This window comes from Apium graveolens, chromosome 4, assembly GCF_009905375.1.
Source record: "Apium graveolens cultivar Ventura chromosome 4, ASM990537v1, whole genome shotgun sequence".
Classification (NCBI taxonomy): Eukaryota; Viridiplantae; Streptophyta; class Magnoliopsida; order Apiales; family Apiaceae; genus Apium; species Apium graveolens.
This window is the reverse complement of record NC_133650.1, coordinates 164038328-164061326: the sequence shown is the minus strand read 5'-3', so window position 1 is coordinate 164061326 and position 22999 is coordinate 164038328.

The following is a 22999-nucleotide window of genomic DNA, read 5'->3' as shown; positions in this document are numbered from 1 at the left end:
GATGCTTGAAGTTCTGTGACCTGAGCTTGAAGATTCTATATCTGTAGGTTGGTGGATGTAGTCTTGATTTCTGAACTAGACGCTGCCAAATTACCAAAAGAATTATGCACAACATTCTTGACCTCCTCTATTGTAATATTCGGGATATATCGAGTAATTTTGCTATTAAATAATTATTATGTGAGTTCAGTATCTATTCTGTGAGTTAATTGTTAAATGTTATCTGTACTTGGATATTCAAAAATAATATTAATTGAGTATTTTAATTTTATATGTCCAAAATAAAACATAGATAATTGTGATATCTTCCTAATTATTTTTATGTTGATTTATGGATTTATAAGGATCATATGAAATTTATAAAATCTTTTTCAGAGTATTTAAAATCTATTTTATAAAAACGGGAACCAACCGACGTCAACCGTTGTTACATTTTTGGAACCCGAAACTCTTCCGAGAACTCCTTTCTAACCTAATTGTAATATTCCGAGCATATTCCATGTTTCGACTTTTTCGATCTGGCGTACGGTTTGTCCTGCGCGGGTCCCGGCGCAATATTTTCGATACAATATTCGTTTCGGTAAATCAATAAAACCCGTATTTTTGATAAACGGGAGCTTTTTATTAAACTAACACAATTATCACTTCGTAATACGCGTAACCAGGCGCTGAGACCAAGACCGCAGTAAAAATTGGACTGATATTGGATAATTATCCCAAAAACCGATACCGTTTGGATCAGTTTTTACAAATAAACGTACCGTTTTATATCCGGAATGATCCAACGGGATACTAATATTCCGTAAATATAAATAGCCTTTTTCCGTATTTTATTTCGTATCAAAATCATTTGCAGATAGTTAATTCTATAATTTTCAGAGAAAAACCTTAATTACATAAACTGTTCTAAGAATCAAACAGCAAAACGAAGGCGTTACTGATCTCTGTTTTCAACGCTTGAGTAACCAAAACGAAGGATTTGAAGTGTTCTATCAGATTCTGAGCTTTGTTTCACTGCAGAATCAAAGGTTTATTTTCTGAAAATTTATTTATTTTCGAATTAAATTTATTAAAAATATGAATTTTTGTTCGGATGATTTTTTGTATGATTTGATGATTGCATATTGTAGAGCTTGTTTTCCTGATGATTTTGATATATTATACGTCTGATTTGGAGTTCAATAACATGTTCAAATTTGAGTTTGATTTTTGAATTTTAAAATTAGGGTTTATAACCCGTATGAATGTTCTTAATTGAAATTTGAGGGTTTCTTATTCTGAAATAGATTGATGTTGTGGTATAGTGTATTGTATTCTCTGTGAAATTTTCAATCTAGTCGTACAAGTTTCATGAATCAGCGAGGTCTGTAGAGAAGGGAGTTGTGTTTTGAAGTTTACGTCGAACCCGCCGGAAACCGGCGAGTTTCTTGATCAAATTCCGGCCAAGTCTGGGGTTATTGATGAATTTTGATTGCAGATATAGGTTCTTGGGGTTGTTTAGTTTAATTCTGGAGGTGATGGTGGTGGGAGGATGCCAGAGGTGAGTTCTCCGGCCACCCCCGATTTTCCGGCGACTGAAACTGCAAAATTGCAGTTTAGTCCCTGTATTTTTGAAGATGGTGAAGTTTAGTCCCTGTAGTTTGCAAAGTTTTCAAAAATAGGATTCCTGTTTATAAAATGTTTAAAAATCATATTTCCTATTTATTTTTATTATAAAAATTCATTTTTAATTTCTAAAAATTATTATTTTAATTCCGAAAATTATTTTTAATTCAAAAATAAATCTAAATTAATTAGTTAATTAATTTCAGTTAATTTTTAATTAATTAATTGGTCAATTAATTCGAAAATTAATTGATTAATTGATTTAATTAATTATTAATTGATTTTAATCAATTATTTAATTAGATTTAATTATTTAAAAATGATTTAAAAATTCCGAAAAATAGTTTCGAGCTTTAAAATATTATTCTAAATTATTTCCAAAGCTCGATAATTAGTATAAAATTGTTTCGGAGCCAGAATTGGCCTACCGAACCCTGTTTATTAACCCGAAATTGATCCAACGACCCGTTTTAATTCCGAAAAATGTTTTAAAAATTTATTTTAAATATCAGAAAGCCTATTTATGACCCGAGACTTCTTTATAAATAATATATCATTGATTACGTGATGTATTATGTGTTATATGTGACTTGTTGATTGACTATCGGTCTATATATTCAGTGTTTACTTGATTATTGCATAACTTTCAATCCGTTCATCGGATTTGGGTAAAACGAAGGGTAGGTAGAAGTATGTGTTGAATAGAACTCTATGAGTCGATTATTGATAGATGTTTATGATATGTGAGCAGAAGAGGCACGGCGTAGGAAAGGGAAACAGGTAATTGAGGAGTAAGACGATTGTGATTGGAAGCGAGTGCAATGTAATAAGCTAATACCAGGCAAGTATTCTGAACTTTCTCGAGATATTGTAGTACTTGATAGTCTTGTTGATATTGCAAGTGCTTTGAAGCACTGTACCCTAAACCTTGATTCCAGTTATTAATCTTGAGCCGTAACCTGATTCTTTCTAGACCATTGATTGTTGTATACCCAAACATGAACCTCAAGTATACGATCCTACTCCACAAATACATACAAACTAAATATTAAACACTGAACCAGATTGCTTACACAATCGAATCTTCATATTTTATGCTTTGAAAGACCAAATCCTTGAAACCCTGAAACATTGATTCCTTTGTTATCCAATTCTTTCATTACCCAGCATCCAAGCTTTGAAATTACCTTATTGATCCTTACAAGGATTGAAACCCTTTCATTGTTAAACACTCATTGTTGTTTATGATTCTGGTTATTAATTATTATTGCTTATTCTGTTATTATGTTAGAATTGGATTGTTTTTATAAAATTGTGGACCAGATTCGTGGTCAGACCATATAATGGTCAAGTTAGGCCAATATGTGCCTTGGATCCAGTAGTTAGAGCAGTGATGTGTGCTTTACTCGGGGTTAGTACGTGACTGATCAGCAACCTAACCTTGGTTTTTAACCTGAAAATATAATATCCAATTCTAAATCATAATCCATTGTTCACTTGATATCATAAACATGTTCACTTGATGATCATTATTCTCAGTTTTGTCATTGTGACTTGCTGAGCTAGTTAGCTCATTTGTGCGATATTGTTTCTGTTCTTTTCCAGTTAAGAAGGAACCAGTTGGCACCGTGGATCCCCAGTCCAGCACGAGAGCTAGGGGTTCAGGTTGATCCAGCTAAGCTAGTAGGTTTCTTTTGGGATAATTTAAGTCTGTAAAAGGTTGTAATAATGTTTAATACTCAGTTTTGAGTTTGGGACAGTTGGGATTTGAACAGTATGTAATATAAGTAGATGTGTGGCTTGTGTGCATACTTTAACCTATTGCGATCCGTGGTAGTTGGTAAATAGGGTCACTGCATATTATTATTATCTTTATTATTGCTATAAGAAGGTTATAAATAAGGTGTGTGTGTGTGTGGACCCCAAACTTCTGACCCGGGTTTGGAGGGCGCCACAGGTTTGGTATCAGAGCTACAGGTTATAAGTCACTGACACAAGCCTAGGTTGACGGGAATGGGTAGAGGGTTAGGATCAGAAGTAAGGAATAGAAAGATAGAACGTCGAGAGGTTGAGTGCTTCGGTATATCAGGTATTAGTGTAATTCACGTTATGGTTTGAGATTCTTATATTACGATATGATTTCAGATAGCAGCGATGGCCGACTCTTTTATTCCCGTATCAGCTGATCACTCAGAGCCTTCAGTTGGAGTACCGTCTTTGGATCCACGTCCTGTTGTTCCACCAGTGTTGGCTATACTACCTCCACCTATGTTACAGCCCATACCATTGCTGGCTATTCCACCTCCAGGCCTGAGGCCACTTGTCAGAGGACCCCCACCTAATTCAGGCTTTACTAGTCATTCAGTCACAGGAGTACCTTTCCAGTTCTCTTCCTATCCTGTCCCATATCATCAGTTTGAGGCTTGCCTTATGGAGCAGCGATTTCTACAGGGTCAGATCCAGGAGTTATTGCATATCATGCGTACCAGAGAGATGGGGAGTGGTGACAGGCGACTTAGGGAGAGGCTCCAGGCATTTCGTAGAGCAGCTGCTGTGAGGATTGCTGAGGCTACACATGAGGACATCACCCCTGATTTCCTAGTGGAGTGGGCTAAGTGGGTTCTAGAGGAGCTTGAGGAGATAGGAGGTCCAGATTTGCCATGAGCCAGAGATTCAGAGATGGAGATGATGAGCAGTGTTGTTATGGTTATGTAGTATGTACAGTAGTGTGTAGTGTGTATCAATAGACTTTTGAGTTGTATTTATAGACTAGCTATGCTGACTAGTGAGTAGGTTGTTGTACCCTTTTTGCTTTTACTTCTGAAGCATCCTTACGCTTGTACTACCTAAAACTTTTGATCTATATATCAGTACCTTTTTCCTTTCCAGCACTGTCATCTACTTTATTGCACCTGTTTTACCTTACCTTATCTATTGCACCAGTTATACCCCTGTGATACCATGTACCCTGTTTTCCATAACTGTTTATATATTCTGTAAAGAAGCATGCAATTTACTTAGTTACAACTGTTTTCAAAAAGAGATATTTCAATTTTGCAATACTGTTCTTTTATGCAAAAGATTGATTCAAAAGCTAAATAAGTTGATTGATTCTTTACAGAAAATGCCTCCCAGAAGAAATATTTGCACCAACACCCAGAATGAAGAAACCAACAACAACAACAACCAAGATGATACAAACCCAAATGTGAACCCAGGACCCATAGACCCAGTAATAGCCCAGATTCTTCAAATCTTGGCCCAACAAACAGTTCACCTGGCACAACAACAACAAAGATAGACCAACCCCCAGGTAACTTTTAAAAAATTTCAAGCAGTAAACCCACCAGAATTCAAGGATTCCTTAGAGCCAATTGAAGCAAATGTTTGGTTAAAGGAAATAGAGAAGGCATTTGCCTTAGTGAAAGTAAAGGAGGAACAGAAGGTTGAGTTTGCAAGTTACTATCTGAAGAATGAAGCCACCTATTGGTGGGAGATGGTGAAGACATTGGAAGGTATAGATGTTATTACTTGGGAAAGGTTTAAGGAATTGTTTTTAGAAAAGTATTTTCCTCAGTTTGTTCAGGATCAAATGGAGCTGAAGTTTTTAGGATTAAAGCGAGGGAACATGTCGGTAACAGATTACGAGGGTAAGTTTGAGGAATTGTCAAGGTATGTACCGTCGTATGTGGATATTGACAGGAAGAAAGCTAAAAGTTTCCAGCAAGATTTGAAACCCTGGATCAGAGGGAAGGTAGCCATTTTTGAATTGGATACCTATGCAGGAGTAGTACAAAAGGCTATGATCGCAGAGACAGAGAGTGAGATGTTCCAGAAGGAGAAAGAAAGCAAGAAAAGGAAAGTTGAGGGAAGTGAGGGTCAGTCACAACCAGGGAAGTTTCCAAATTTTAAGAAGGGCAAGTTTCAGCCCGGGAGAAATTTTAATTTCAGGAAACGAAATGCAGGAGACGGAGGCCAGAGTAACCGTCCAGTTAATACAAATCAGCCAAATCAGTTGAGACTAACTTTTCCAGATTGTCAAGTATGTGGAAAGAAGCATGGAGCAGTTTGTAATAAGTTGAATGTGGTATGTTTCAAATGCAACCAGAAAGGGCACTATTCGAGGGAGTGCCGAAATCAGCCAGCAAGAGAACCAGCAAGTAAGGATCAGCCTATCCGGAATCCAGCAGTAAAGGTTCCAGCCATTGGATTTACGTGCTTTAAATGTGGAAAGCCAGGACATATGGCCAGGGATTGCATGACATCAGCCCCACTCAGTAATGCATTAAGGATTATGGGATCTACCCCAGCAGTGAATGAGACTCCAAGGGCTAGAGTTTTTGACATGTCGGTGAAGGATATGCTCCAAAATACGGATGTCGTGGCAGGTACGCTTAATGTGAATTCTTTATGTGCCAAAGTGTTAATAGATTCGGGAGCAACTCGATCGTTTGTTTCACAAGATTTTGTTAGTAAGTTAAATTGTCCAGTTGAGTGTTTAAATGAAATAATGACTGTGGAATTAGCAAATCAAGAACGTGTATCTGTTAATCAAGTTTGTGGGAATTGTGAGATTGAGATTTCTGGTAGTAAGTTTTGTGTAGATTTGATACCATTTAAGTTAAGAGAATTTGACGTTATATTAGGGATGGATTGGTTATCTAGGCACGATGCCCAGATAGATTGTCGAAATAAGAAGGTAATGGTGAAAATGCCAGACGAAAGGATAGTAACGTTCAAGGGCCAAAAACAAATAAAGAAGTTCTTAATGATGATTCATGCCAAGAAGTTACTACGACAAGGATGTGAGCATTTCATGGCATATGTGATTGACAGAAGTCAAGAACCAACAAAACTTGAAGATATTCCAGTTGTGAATGAATTTCCAGACGTATTTCCCGACGAGTTACCAGGACTTCCTCCAGATAGAGAAATTGAATTTGTGATCGACTTAGCACCTGGAACAGAACCAGTATCCAAGGCCCCGTATAGAATGGCGCCCGTCGAGATGAAAGAGCTAGCGAAGCAATTGCAGGAGTTGTTAGAGAAAGGAGTAATCAGACCCAGTGTATCCCCGTGGGGAGCCCCGGTATTATTTGTCAAGAAGAAAGATGGAAGCATGAGACTGTGTATTGACTATAGGGAGCTCAACAAGCTGACAATCAAGAACAAGTATCCGTTACCCAGAATTGACGATATGTTCGACCAGTTGAAGGGAGCCAAGTATATCTCTAAAATTGATTTAAGATCAGGATATCATCAACTAAAGATCAAGCCAGAAGATATACCAAAGACAGCTCTCAGAACAAGGTATGGACATTACGAGTTTTTAGTGATGTCTTTTGGGTTGACCAATGCCCCGACAGCGTTTATGGACCTGATGAACAGAATTTTCAATGAGTATTTGGATAAGTTGGTTACTGTGTTTATAGACGATATTTTAATCTATTCAAAGACGGAAGAGGATCATACAGAACATGTGAGAACGGCTTTGGAGATTTTAAGGAAAAAGAAGTTATATGCTAAATTCTCGAAGTGTGAGTTTTGGCTACAGGAAGTTCAGTTCTTAGGGCACATAGTTAGTAATGAAGGGATCAAAGTGGACCTGGCAAAGATCGAGGCAATTACGAATTGGGAGAGACCGAAAACACCCACCGAGGTAAGAAGTTTCTTAGGATTGGCGGGATATTATCGTCGATTTGTTCAAAATTTCTCGAGGATTGCCACACCATTAACAAAGCTTACACGAAAGAATGAGAAGTTTATATGGAACGACAAATGCGAGGAAAGTTTTCAGGAGTTGAAGCGACGATTAATCACGGCACCTGTTTTGTCACTTCCAGATGATCAAGGGAATTTCATAATTTATAGTGATGCTTCTCACAAAGGATTAGGATGTGTTCTAATGTAACACGAAAAGGTGATTGCATATGCGTCAAGGAAATTGAAACCACACGAACAGAAGTATCCTACTCATGATTTGGAGCTAGCATCCATAGTTTTCGCTTTGAAGATTTGGAGACATTATTTGTATGGAGAAAAGTGCGAGATTTTCACGGATCACAAAAGCTTAAAATACATATTCACACAGAAGGAACTTAATATGAGGCAAAGGAGATGGTTAGAATTGATCAAGGATTAGGACTGTTCGATTAATTATCACCCCGGTAAGGCAAACGTTGTGGCAGACGCATTGAGTCGGAAGGAAAGGTTGAATGTGTTATCAGTACCTAAAGATATATATAAGGAATTTTGGAAATTGGAATTGGTGATTAGAGTTCACAAGCCTGATGAAGCAAAAGTGTACAGTATGGCTTTCCAGCCGGAGTTGTTGGAGAAAGTAAAGAAGTGTCAGAAAAATGTAATGGATCAAGATATGAATCGTTTGGTAGGTGAGGAATTATGCACGCAGAAGGATGATCAAGGTATTCTTAGGTTTTCTTCAAGAATTTGGATTCCACCAGTGACGGAGCTGAAAAATGAAATTTTACAAGAGGCACATAGTTCAAGGTATTCCATCCATCCAGGGAGTACCAAAATGTACAGAGATTTAAAGAAGAATTATTGGTGGCCAGACATGAAGAGGGAAATTGCGGAATGGATTAGCAAATGTTATACCTGTCAGAGAGTTAAAGCAGAGCATCAGAGACCAATTGGATTGTTACAGCCATTGGAGATTCCAGAGTGGAAATGGGAACATATTGCCATGGATTTCATAGTTGGATTACCAAGGACAGGGGCTAATCATGATGCCATTTGGGTTATAGTGGATAGACTTACCAAGTCAGCTCATTTTCAGCCTATAAATGAAAGATTTTCACTCGACAAGTTGGCCCATATGTACCTGAAGGAAATTATAGTTCGTCATGAGTTCCTGTGTCTATTGTATCTGATCGAGATCCAAGGTTTAATTCAAGATTTTGGAATAGTTTTCAAGAATGTTTGGGAACAAGACTGAATATGAGTATGGCCTATCACCCCCAGACGGAAGGCCAAAGTGAAAGAACGATCCAGACAATCGAGGACATGTTACGTGTTTGTGCTATTGATTTCAAAGGAAGTTGGGATGAACATTTACCTCTGGTAGAGTTTGCTTACAACAACAGTTATCATGCCAGCATTGGGATGCCACCCTATGAAGCCCTTTATGGACGCAAATGTAGATCTCCAATATATTGGGACGAAGTAGGAGAACGCAAGATACTTGGACCTGAACTGGTACAACAGACAAAGGAAATTGTTGAAATTATCCAGAAGAGATTGATAGCCGCACAAGATCGTCAGAGGAAGTATGCAGATCAGTCAAGAAAATACATGGAATTTGAAGAAGGAAGCTTGGTATTACTGAAAGTATCACCGTGGAAAGGACTAACGAGATTTGGAAAGCAAGGAAAGCTGAGTCCAAGATATGTCGGACCTTTTGAGATCCTAAAGCGCGTTGGCAAAGTAGCTTACGAGTTGGCATTACCACCGCATATGGAGCACATTCACAATGTTTTTCACGTATCGATGCTCAAGAAATATAATCCAGACTCCAGGCATGTAATAGAATATGAGCCAATAGAGCTTCAGGTAGATCTGTCATATATAGAGAGTCTGATAGAGATTCTAGAGGATAGGGAGAAAGTATTGAGAAATAAAGTGGTAAAGTTAGTAAGAGTATTGTGGAGAAACCCAAAGGTTGAAGAGTCAACCTGCGAGTTAGAAAGTGATATGAGAGAAAAGTACCCTCATTTGTTTTCTTAGGAAATTCTGAGGACATAATCCTTTTAAGAGGGGAAGGATGTAATATCCGGGATATATCATGTAATTATTTTGCTATTAAATAATTATTATGTGATTTCAGTATCTATTCTGTGAGTTAATTGTTAAATGTTATCTGTACTTGGATATTCAAAAATAATATTAATTGAGTATTTTAATTTTTATATGTCCAAAATAAAACATAGATAATTTTCATATCTTCCTAATTATTTTTATGTTGATTTATGGATTTATAAGGATCATATGAAATTTATAAAATCTTTTTCCGAGTATTTAAAATCTATTTAATAAAAATGGGAATCAATCGACGTCAACCGTTGTTACGTTTTTGGAACCCGAAACTCTTCCGAGAACTCCTTTCTAACCTAATTGTAATATTCCAAGCATATTCCATGTTTCGACTTTTTCGATCCGGCGTACGGTTAGTCCTGCGCAGGTCCCGGCGCAACATTTTCGATACAATATTTGTTTCGGTAAATCAATAAAACCCGTATTTTCGATAAACGGGAGTTTTTTATTAAACTATCACAATTATCACTTCGTAATACATGTAACCAGGCGCTGAGACCAAGACCGCAATACAAATTGTACTGATATTGGATAATTATCCCGAAAACCGATACCGTTCGGATCAGTTTTTACAAATAAGCGTACCGTTTTATATCCGGAATGATCCAACGGGATACTAATATTCCGTAAATATAAATAGCCTTTTTTCGTATTTTATTTCGTATCAAAATCATTTGCAGATAGTTAATTCTATAATTTTCAGAGAAAAACCCTAATTACATAAACTGTTCTAAGAATCAAACAGCAAAACGAAGGCGTTACCGATCTCTGTTTTCAAAGCTTGAGTAACCAAAACGAAGGATTTGAAGTGTTCTATCAGATTCTGAGCTTTGTTTCACTGCAGAATCAAAGGTTTATTTTCTGGAAATTTATTTATTTTCGAATTAAATTTATTAAAAATATGAATTTTTGTTCGGATGATTGTTTGTATGATTTGATGATTGCATGTTGTAGAGCTTGTTTTCCTGATGATTTTGATATATTATACGTCTGATTTGGAGTTCAATAACATGTTCAAATTTGAGTTTGATTTTAGAATTTTAAAATTAGGGTTTATAACCCGTATGAATGTTCTTAATTGAAATTTGGGGGTTTCTTATTCTGAAATAGATTGATGTTGTGGTATAGTGTATTGTATTCTCTGTGAAATTTGCAATCTAGTCGTAGGAGTTTCATGAATCAACGAGGTCTGTAGAGAAGGGAGTTGTGTTTGAAGTTTACGTCGAACCCGCCGGAAACCGGCGAGTTTCTTGATCAAATTCCGGCCAAGTCTGGGGTTATTGATGAATTTTGATTGCAGATATAGGTTCCTAGTGTTGTGTAGTTTAATTCTGGAGGTGATGGTGCTGGGAGGATGCCGGAGGTGAGTTCTCCGACCACCCCCGATTTTCCGGCGACTGAAACTGCAAAATTGCAGTTTAGTCCCTGTATTTTTGAAGATGGTGAAGTTTAGTCCCTGTAGTTTGCAAAGTTTTCAAAAATAGGATTCCTGTTTATAAAATGTTTAAAAATTATATTTCCTATTTATTTTTATTATAAAAATTCATTTTTAATTTCTGAAAATTCTGAAAATTATTATTTTAATTCCGAAAATTATTTTTAATTCAAAAATAAATCTAAATTAATTAGTTAAATAATTTCAGTTAATTTTTAATTAATTAATTGGTCAATTAATTCAAAAATAAATTGATTAATTGATTTAATTAATTATTAATTGATTTTAATCAATTATTTAATTAGATTTAATTATTTAAAAATGATTTAAAAATTCCGAAAAATATTTTCATGCTTTAAAATATTATTCTAAATTATTTCCAAAGCTCGATAATTAGTATAAAATTGTTTCGGAGCCAGAATTGGCCTACCGAACCCTGTTTATTAACCCGAAATTGATCCAACGACCCGTTTTAATTCCGAAAAATGTTTTAAAAATCATTTTAAATATCAGAAAGCCTATTTATGACCCGAGACTTCTTTATAAATAATATATCATTGATTACGTGATGTATTATGTGCTATATGTGACTTGTTGATTGACTATCGGTCTATATATTCGGTGTTTACTTGATTATTGCATAACTTTCAATCCGTTCATCGGATTTGGGTAAAACGAAGGGTAGATAGAAGTATGTGTTGAATAGAACTCTATGAGTCGATTATTGATAGATGTTTATGATATGTGAGCAGAAGAGGCAAGGCGTAGGAAAGGAAAACAGGTAATTGAGGAGTAAGACGATTGTGATTGGAAGCGAGTGCAGTGTAGTAAGCTAATACCAGGCAAGTATTCTGAACTTTCTCGAGATATTGTAGTACTTGATAGTCTTGTTGATATTGCAAGTGCTTTGAAGCACTGTACCCTAAACCTTGATTCCATTTATTGATCTTGAGCCGTAACCTAATTCTTTCTAGACCATTGATTGTTGTATACCCAAACACGAACCTCAAGTACGATCCTACTCCACAAATACATACAAACTAAATATTAAACACTGAACCAGATTGCTTACACAATCAAATCTTTGTATTTTATGCTTTGAAAGACCAAATCCTTGAAACCCTGAAACATTGATTCCTTTGTTATCCAATTCTTTCATTACCCAGCATCCAAGCTTTGAAATTACCTTATTGATCCTTACAAGGATTGAAACCCTTACATTGTTAAACACTCATTGTTGTTAATGATTCTGGTTATTAATTATTATTGCTTATTCTGTTATTATGTTAGAATTGGATTGTTTTTATAAAATTATGGACCAGATTCGTGGTCAGACCATATAATGGTCAAGTTAGGCCAATGTGTGCCTTGGATCCAGTAGTTAGAGCAGTGCTGTGTGCTTTGCTCGGGGTTAGTGCGTGACTGATCAGCAGCCTAACCTTGGTTTTTAACCTGAAAATATAATATCCAATTCTAAATCATAATCCATTATTCACTTGATATCATAAACATGTTCACCTGATGATCATTATTCTCAGTTTTGTCATTGTGACTTGCTGAGCTAGTTAGCTCATTTGTGCGATATTGTTTTTGTTCTTTTCCAGTTAAGAAGGAACCAGTTGGTACCGCGGATCCCCAGTCCAGCGCGAGAGCTAGGGGTTCAGGTTGATCGAGCTAAGCTAGTAGGTTTCTTTTGGGATAATTTAAGTCTGTAAAAGGTTGTAATAATGTTTAATACTCAGTTTTGAGTTTGGAACAGTTGAGATTTGAACAGTATGTAATATAAGTAGATGTGTGGCTTGTGTGCATACTTTAACCTGTTGCGATCCGTGGTAGTTGGTAAATAGGGTCACTGCATATTATTGTTATCTTTATTATTGCTATAAACAGGTTATAAATAAGGCGTGTGTGTGTGTGGACCCCAAACTTCTGACCCGGGTTTGGAGGTCGCCACATCTATGACCAAGGCTGAAGGTTCAAACCTATCTTTGTACAGTTGATCCAGCTTGACCTTTGAGTCATTCTTCTGAGTGATTTGCTTCTGGATCACCTCATATAAAGCTGAAATATTCTCTCAACTTAGACATATTTTCTTCCACTGGGGTGAGAGAGAGGGCTTAAAGCCTGTCAGAAAACTTGTTGAACTTGGTCTTGATGTCTTGAAATGTTGGCATCTGCTCATCAATTATGTCATTAACCTTTTTCTTGACTGCAACTTGATGCTTGCCCAGAGTGTTTTCCATAGCTCTTCCAATATGATAAAAAGGACTTTAATTATACTTTGTACACCTCTTTCATAGCATCATACTTCTTGGGGAGTGAGGACCTTAACATTGCTTCCCAAAATAGTCACATATTCTTCTCTAAACTTTGCTAAGGACTCCTCCATAGTTGTTGTGAAGTCCTTGGAAAGCCATGCATCCATATTACCATCTGCTTCATCAGCAATCTTCTCATGTTGCTCCTCAATATCCTCCCTGTAAGAAAGTAGAATAGCTTGATAGTCTTAGCTTTACATATCTATAGTGAAGAGTTGTTGGGTGATATTCTCTAAGCCTGCAAGTTGCTCAACCAAGAGATCATTAACTGTTATAGGTTGAGCTTCAGCGTCTTGCAGCCATTAGGCTATGAGGTATAAGGATTGAGGGTTGGTGTTTGAGGTAGAAGGTTGGTCTATTGTGTTTGAGGTGTTTGGGATAGGGGTAGTAACTAGACTTGTGATAGGAGTCACAGTTGAACTCACAGCTTGAGTTGTGGTTATGATAGTGTGTTGTTCATCACTACTGAGAACCTCCATTTAAATTGGAGGGGAGTTGACTAGGTTACTATCATGTACCATATCCTCAAACCCTTGTTCCTCTTGCAAAGAGCTGACACTTGAATGTGATATACTTGCCTCATCAATGATTGGATCATTGGCAATTGGACTTTTAGCTTCAATTGAAAGAGAAATCTCAGCCAGGGCTATGAGGGGAGTTGTTTCTACTTGAGAAACCTCCAATTAAATTAAAGAGGATTTGAGTAGCTCCCCCTCAAGAGGACTACTCTCAAACCTATAAGTCTATGAAGACTGTGGTGCACAAGAAGGTGTTTGGGTAACATGCACGGGATCTTCAGTGAAAACTAATGAAACCCCTGTGTTTATGATGGTGTCATCAAGGTCTACCTCAGCATGTAGCCTTTCACCATCAAATTGTAGTGTTTGAGTGGTGATCACAGTTTCTTGAACTGTGTCACTTGATTTTGGCAAGGCCTGAGAATTGGATTCAAGCCTTTCAGTGTAAGAAGAAGAAATTTGAGATATATCAAAACTGATTTTCGGAAACTCCCCCTGAGTTAATAAGGGAGTTTCAACTGATGTGCTCTTAGTGTTTGTGCCATCCAAATTACTTCCTTGTGTAGACTCTTTACAGGATACAGTGGGGAGACTACTTTGTTCAATGGTGACACCTTGTTGAGAAGGTGCCCTTCGAGTCTGTTCAAACCCCTTTGTTACAACTGCATCTTTTTGAGAAGATGCAGAGGTGGCCATTTGAGTGGTCAACTTAACCTTCCTTGACTTTTTTGGCTTCCTGACCAGGTTTAACTCAGTAGTTATTTAGTCCTCACCACTCTCATAAATGGTTACTAATGGTGTTTGGTTTCTCTTTTTTTACTAACTCCGCCCTGTTAAGAGGATGAATTAGTTGGTTTCCTAGCTGCTAAAGGTATTGAAAAAGTTGTTTTAGTTGTGGAAGGCCCCTGTTGGTTATCCTGCTTTTGTACTTCTATAGGTGCAGTGTGGCGCCCTCCAAACCCGGGTCAAAAGTTTGGGGTCCACACCACATACACAATATATAAACCTGTATATGAAATATTATTTTCATTGACCCTGCTTTACATAACCACAAATCGCAACAGGTTAAAGTATGAAAACAAGCCACAACCTTAACTTTTATTACAACGTACCAAATTCCAACTAGTTTACCTTATAATTGATAATGAAATTATTCTTACAATCTTACTATCTCACTACCGTAGCAAGCTCCTGCTAGCTCGATTCAACTCAATCTGGAATCCTAGCTCGTATATTGAATTGGGAAACCTCGTTATCAACCGTATCCTTTTTAACTTTAGAATACATAAAAAGATTCGCAAGAGTGAGCTAACTAGCTCAGCAAGTCAAAATACACTAACTGAGGTTAATCAATGATCAAACGAGATGATTCAGAGAAATCAAGTTTCTTGTTAAATAATCATTAGAATTGGATATTCATTTTGAATTTTAAAACCAAGGTTAGGCTGCTGATCAGTCACGCACTACCCCGAGCAAGGCACACGGCTTTGCTCTATAAACTGGATCCAAGGCACACATTGGCCTAATTCGACCACGAATCTAGTCTGACCACGAATCTGGTCCAAATAAAGAAAACTATCCAATTCTAAAGCAATTCAATATGAATAACATTATAACTTAATAAAAAAAGAACATAATCAACAGTGATGAAACATTTGTATAAAGGCATGATGCATTTCATGAGTATCACAAGGGTGTATCAAAGTATGCATAAAAAATGGCCTTCAGCCTGTAGGAGAATCGGGTATTGGATGAACAATGATCTTACAAGGTTTAGTTCTTTGATGTCACAAGGTATGGTGGAGTATAAAAGTTTTTGTATGTTTAAACAATTATATTCCAGTATTTGGTATATGATGGGTATATATTTGTGGAGTAGTATCGTATTTGTGTGGTTTAGTATCTGGTAAACCAACAAGGAATGGTTCATAAAGAATAAGGCTTATGGCTCAAAGATCAAATGATGTGGTTCAGGTTCAAGGCTGAAGGATTCAAAGTACTTACAATATAAAACATAGCTATTTTAAATACTTAACAATATGTCATGAGAGAGTTTAAAAATATTTGCATTATATCTCGAAAAAGGTTTAGAAGTACTTTCCTTATCACAATTGATTCCAACTTCATTTGTACTCGTCTAATGACTTGATGGACTGGTTGTTAAATGGAGTACAAGTACTTCTAAGGCAAGTACAAGTAAAGTTGATATCAATTATGATAAGGCAAGTACTTCTAAACCTTTTTCGAGATATAATGCCAATATATCTAAACTCTCTCGTGACATATTGTTAAGTATTCAAAATAGCTCTATTTTATATTGTAAGTACTTTGAATCCTTTAGTCTTGAACCTGAGCCACATCATTGATCTTTGAGCCATAAGCCTTATTTTTTGTGAACCATTTCTTGTTGGTTTACCAGATACTAAACCACAAAAATGCTATACTACTCCAAAAATATATACCCATCATATACCAAATACTGGAACAGAATTGTTTAGACATACAGAAACTTTTATACTCCACCATACCTTGTGACATCAAAGAACTAAAGCTTGTAAGATTATTGTTCATCTAATACACGATTCTACTACAGGCTGAAGGCCATTTCTTATGCATACTTTGATATACCCTTGTGATACTCAAGAAATGCATCATGCCTTTATACAAATGTTTCATCACTGTTGATTATGATCTTGTTTTATTAAGTTATATTGTTATTCATGTTGAATTGCTTTAGAATTGGGTAGTTTTCTTTATGTGGACTAGATTCGTGGTCAGACCAGATTCGTGGTCGAATTAGGCCAATGTGTGCCTTGGATCCAGTTTATAGAGCAGAGCCGTGTGCCTTGCTCGGGGTTAGTGTGTGACTGATCAACAGCCTAACCTTGGTTTTAAAATTCAAAATGAATATCCAATACTAATGATTATTTAACAAGAAACTTGATTCCTCTGAATCATCTCGTTTGATCATTGATTAACCTCAGTTAGTGATATTTTGACTTTCTGAGCTAGTTAGCTCACTCTTGCGAATCCTTTTATGTATTCTACAGTTAAGAAGTATACGGTTGATAGCGAGGTTTCCCAGTTCAATGTACGAGCTAGGATTCCAGATTGAGTTGGATCGAGCTAGCAGGAGCTTGCTACGGTAGTGAGATAGTAAGATTGTAAGAATAATTTCATTATCAATTGTAAGGTGAATTAGTTGGGATTTGGTACGTTGTAATAAAAGTTAAGGTTGTGGCTTGTTTTCATACTTTAAACTATTGCGATTTATGGTTATGTAAAGCAGGGTCATAGCAAATAATATTTCATATACAGGTTTATATATTGTGTATGTGTTGTGGACCCCAAACTTCTGACCCGGGTTTGGAGGGCGCCACATGCAGGAGCCATACCTATACTAGATATAGCACTAGACCTCATGTCAAGCATATGATAAGGGTAGCTCCTAAATCTCTCCAACATAAAATTAGTGACATTTAGGGCTACCTTCACCTGGTTCTTTGTACTGAGTGATCCAAATTAAATTTTGGACACTTGTTTATAGTTTCCTATTTTACTTCTATCATTTCCATCAATCATATGTATGTCTGCAACTTTATATTTTAAAGTAGACATAATGAACCTAGGGAAGAATATTTCCTACCTCTACTTACCAGTGGCATTGTGAGCCTGGTGCTAAGTTCTTCCAGGATTAATAGTCCAACATTGATGTATCTATTATAGGCCATTGAGAACACCAGCTTCTGAACTACACTGGATATATTGTCATACCCAGTCTTCCTGCAAGTGAAGACCCTCACAATAGAATCAAACAGAAAAGACCATTCCCTCATTAGATGCTTCTTGTTCAGGCTGGCAAGTTAATATTCTCACTGTAGTTTATAAAATCCATAAACTCAGCTAGTTCTTGTGTTCTAGGTACCTCCATCATGCTATCGGTAGGAATGCCCAAAGCTTTATTGACATCATTGGCATCAAACTCCACACTTCTTCCATAAATTAGCAATTCATAACCAAGGAAACTGTTTGGTGCTTATGCACAACTGTATTCACCATAACTGAGTTCCAGAATTCATTGAGCACATCCAGGTAAAGAATAGGGTTGGCAGTTAAAGCTCTTATAAGATAAGATTTAGAATGAAACTTGACAAAGCATTTGAAACTGACAGGAGCTTGGTTTGCATCTATGAATGCCAAGTAATTGGTACCATCCTTAGGGATCACATCTCAAACATTGTTTGTAGACATTGTAAGGGACCGAGTGTGAATGGGTAAGAGATTTGAGAAAGAAAGAGTTTGAAATGAGAGAAAATGGTGAAGATTTAAAAAAGCTAGGTCAATTGAGATCTTGACAGCGTAAAGAGGGGTTATTGTTATCCCCTAACAATACAAAAAGAATTACAGAAGGGGGGTTGAGTGTAATTCTGGCTTCTTTTTGGGATTTATGAAAAATGGTTCTAACTCAATTTATATCTAACTATTTGATTTGCAAAGTGCGGAATACAGAGTTAAGTAATTTAAACATAAAGTAATAAAAACTCAGGCTGCCACATTCCTTTTACAAACACTCGACGCATGTGACTGTATTTTCACTGTCAATAAATATTTGAATTGATCATCTGTCGGGTATATGCTTGTTATCCGTCGGGTAGCCTTGTTGATCATCCGTCGGGTAGCTTTGCTAATCATCCGTCGGGTAGCCATTTATCACTTGACTCCATTTTATTTGTGCAAAATTACAAGACATCTTATATTTACATTTAATCAACCTATTCTGCACATCTGCTAGCAGTCTACATGATTCGTAAGCTACTACAAAATCTATACAAAGTTGTTTGCAGAAATGTGTTACAGTACTTATTGTTACATAAGCTACTCACCCGGTGGATATCAATTAGTCATCTTTCGGGACTATATTGAATCATCCATCGGGACTATAATTGATCATCCGTCGGGTGCTACAAAATTCACTAAGCTAAATCTACTAAGGTGTTTTATTTAGCTTATCATCAAGTACACAACATATTCCTAACAATCTCCCCCAATTTATTTCTACTAGAATTGTAGCCATAAATTAAGAGAAACTTGATGATAACAAAACATCCTAAAGATACAGATTGAAAAATAGTAGATAAAACTGATAAGTGCTACAAATTGCTGAAAGTTGAACAATATAAAGTACACAAATAAATTGTTCATTATTGTTATCAAGATGCTCCTCTAGTCTGAGCAGATAGATCTATTTCCTTGATTGTCTGGATTTCTTCCCAAGCCTCTTGTTGTTTTCTTCAATTTGATTCTGAAGTTGTCTGTGGAATTCAAGTTCATCAGCTTCTGAGAGATTTAGCATTACCTGCATTTCCAAAAGAGTCTCATTGCTAGAGATACTCAATTGGTCCTCCAATCTGAAGAATCTTCTAATGTTGTCATTCATGAATTATATCAGCCAATAGGGCCTTAGATGCACTCTTTTTCCTCTAAAGGGAACATATAGAGTTTTTGGAAGTGCATATTTGGCTCTAGTACTCCTTAGTTCCTCAATCCTCTTTAGAACTATTCTTCTTACAGTCACATTATATCCAAAGTTCTTTTTGAAGGATTAGTAGACTTTAATCAGAACAGATTGGCTTTCTTGGAAAATCCTGTGAAGAGGCCATGTCATCTTTTTCCCTCCCTTGTATCTAAATACCAGTCTTTCAGGAAGATGTATGTAAGCATCAATTCCTCTTACTTCTTCCAGTTCATCCAAGTAGAGATTCAAGTCTGAAAATTCCTTGATATCATAAATGTACATGAGATCTCTCTTGTTGACTGTGGGTTGGATTTGGTTAGAGCTTTGGATATGAGAGATACAGGCTTCACTTTCTTGCTAGCTCTAGTCTTTGTCTTCTTTGTCTTGAAGATGGGTAAATTTAGCTCAGGAATTGGTAAACTATCTCAGTCTACTGGCTCATCCTTAGGAATAATTGGTTCACCATGAATATTTCTTGTTGGATCAACCACTTTGAATTCTTAAAATACCACTGAGGGTTTTGATGTCTGAGTTGTAGTTGTAGGCTTTTTGGAAATTGGTCTTTCAATTCCTCATCATTTAAGTTCACTTTCCTCTTGGAATGGAGTTTGTATCTAAATCTTCATTTTTGTTATGATTCTTCTTGCATTTTCAGATCCTTAGGTTCAGTAATTACAGTTGGTTGTACAGGAAGTTTTGTTGTGGTTTTTACAGCTTGAAACTTGGCCAAGATAGCAGCTTGTTCTTTCTTTTTGTTTTTTCTTCTTAGCATCCAAAGCAGCTTACTTCTTTTCTAGCCAGATTCTTTCTTTCTCTTCCTTCTTAGCTTCCACAAACAGTGGGTGTCCAACCACCACACAAATCTCCTTACCATTTTTATAAATTTTAGCAATTCTTCTTTTAAGCACTGAATCAGTTGGATCCTTGTAGAATGCAATAGACCTAGCCAGCAGCTTCTTCTCATCTAGCCTAGGTATTTCAAACACTGTATCCTTAGGATTCTTGTCTGAAAACTTAGGATAGTTCCTTTTGGCCTTCATAATGAGATCTTTCTTTGGAGATTTGATGCAGGAAGTTTGACCCCTTTCTAGATAGTTCATACTTATGTCATTCACAGAGATTTTCATGACTTGAGAGTGATGACTGAAGACTTTATCTGATTTCTGAATTGGCCCAAACTTTTGTTGGATATCTACATCTATCTTTCTCCATTTTTCTTTATTTCCTTCTCTAAAGCTGTAATATCAAGCATCTTGGGATTTGATGTCAACTCAAGCTTTTCAGCTGCTTTTTGGATTAGATCAATACTATCCAATACTGGTGGCTTTGTAAAAGCAATTATTGGCACAATCACTTTGATGACTTGTATATTTAGCACTTTTTGCTCCCCCTCACTTCTTGATTCTTCTTGACTAAATAAGACAATTGAGCTAGATTTCTCCCCCTTAGAGGACGTTTCTTTCTCCCCCTTTTGTTATCAATATGTTGAGTAGAAGAAGGGGTTTGTGCTGCCACTAGCCTTTGAAGCAAGTCTGTTTGTTGTGCCTGATGTAGATGTATAGCTGTTAGAGAGGCTTCCATTTCTGTCATTCTGGTATCCAAGGAATCTATCTTTGTGGCAAGATCAGAATTTTTCTTGAGTTGTCTCTTAATATCAAGCATTGTAGCTTCTGGAAGTTTAGAATCCAACCTTTCAGAAATGTCCTTTTTATTTGATCAATTTCACCTTTGATAGAGGTGACATCCTGAGTATGTTGAAAACCTTGGATTTGTTGTAATTGAAGAGAAGCAAGATGTGCTTGTAGGAGCTTCTTGGTGATGGCATTTGTTGTGGATTGAAGAGCAGAGTGTGTTTGTCTTATAAGTTAAATCAGGGTAGTCTTGAAATAGTGTTCATCACACTGCTTTAAAAATGCCCAAGATGTCATACCAGATCTGGAACTAGGGCCTTCTTCTCCCTCTATGTCCAGTGACCCCTCTTCACTTGTATCACCAAAGAAATCAGTAGATTCCCCAGTCCCATAGTCAACATCATCATCAGCTCTAGGTGGCATAGCTGTGATGGCATCCTTAGCTCTCTGCATTGACTGGGTGGTGTGCACCAAGTTCAGTATCCTGTTAGCATCTTCATTACCATGTCCAGCCAAAATTTGATATGCTGGAACAGGATGAGTAAATGCCTCAGCATTCAAAGAGATGGAACTTATAACAGCTTAAGGATGATGAAATAGTCTCTCAATATCTGCATCATTGGCATTCATTGACTCACTAGCAATGATATCCAGCCTTATCCCTCATATACCTGCATTTCTCTTATTTTCTCTCTCTTTTTGCATCAAGGGCTCCCCTTGGCTCCCCACCCACACACCCTCACCTTAACCATCTAAGGTGGGACTCCTCTCACTCACTTTTGACAGTCCTAAAGAAATGGACTGCATTTGATCACTCTTTTTCTCTCATTTTTCCTGGGAGCAACCCAGACTCTTATTCAATTCACTCCCTTCCCTCAGTCCTAAGAGTGATTGCACTACTACTAATTCCTCTACACTTGTAAGAATTGATGAAGTTTGAAGTTGTGCAGAGACACCCGACGGATGAGAAATATGCATCGGGTTAGCAGTTTGACTATCCGACGGATGACTGCTGTTAAGCTTATCCGTCATGATACAATCACTACTTGACGGATGATAAATATCCATCGGGATAGAAGAAATAATTGAGTTTGGAGTGGAGACTATTGTAGACTCTGTGTAGATTGTTGAAAATTTTGGCACAAATATCTCAACAGTCTCAGAAAAGAAAGGTAAATGAGCGAACAAATCATCTAAAAGATGATGCTCACTTACTTGAATTTTTGGCTTCTCAAAGAGAGTTAAAGATAGAGAATTTGGAAGTGATGTATTGATCATTTCAACATCCAATGAGTGTGTGGGAGAATTTGGTGTATCAGGTGGTTCAATTATAAGAGATTTTGGCTGTGACTCCACATTTATTGGAGCCACATCAACCTGACTTTTAGAAGGTGCAGTGACTAGGTCTTTTGTACCAGTTTGCACAGTGTGTGAGCCCTGTGCATCCCCAAGGGTTTTTGATCTTTTCTTTCTAGCATAAGTTTGTGGTGAGCTAGTGTCTCTATCCCTCTTGGCCTGTGCTCCTAGTTGGGAGCTTGTTTCAATGGTAACATCCTTTTGGGAGGATGAAACCAGGAATGAGCTAATATCCTTATTAACAACCACAATGTGTTGGGAAACTGTGGTGTGGCTTGGTTTAGGTACACTCTTCTCACCATCCTTATCTTTGGGGCTTCTTTGATTTTCACCCTGTCCCTCACCTTTCTTGCCCACCTTCACACTCCCCTCTTTAGGTTTGGCGGATTTTACAACTGATTTCTTTTGAAAGAAATCGGAGGGGGCTTTTTTAGCTTTGGATTTAGGAACTTTTGTTGGTTTGGCATCTTGGGTAGGCAACTGTTGGAACATAGACACAGTTTCCATAGCTACACTAGAAAGCAAAGAAATTTGTGAGGTTGAAAGAGTGGAGACAGAAGAAATTACCTCACTTACCTGAGGTCCCTCCATTACTGGAAAGTAGTATAAGGGAACCTCCTTGTGATGGTTTTCTCTGTAAAATCTGTAATTATCCTTCTTTCATGAATCCAATAATTTAACTTGCTGGTTGGATTCTCAATCACAATATCTTCAATAAGATGGTTAGCAAGCATCATAAAGAATCTAGCATAATAGACACTTTTACCTCTCTTATTGATCTCTCCTAA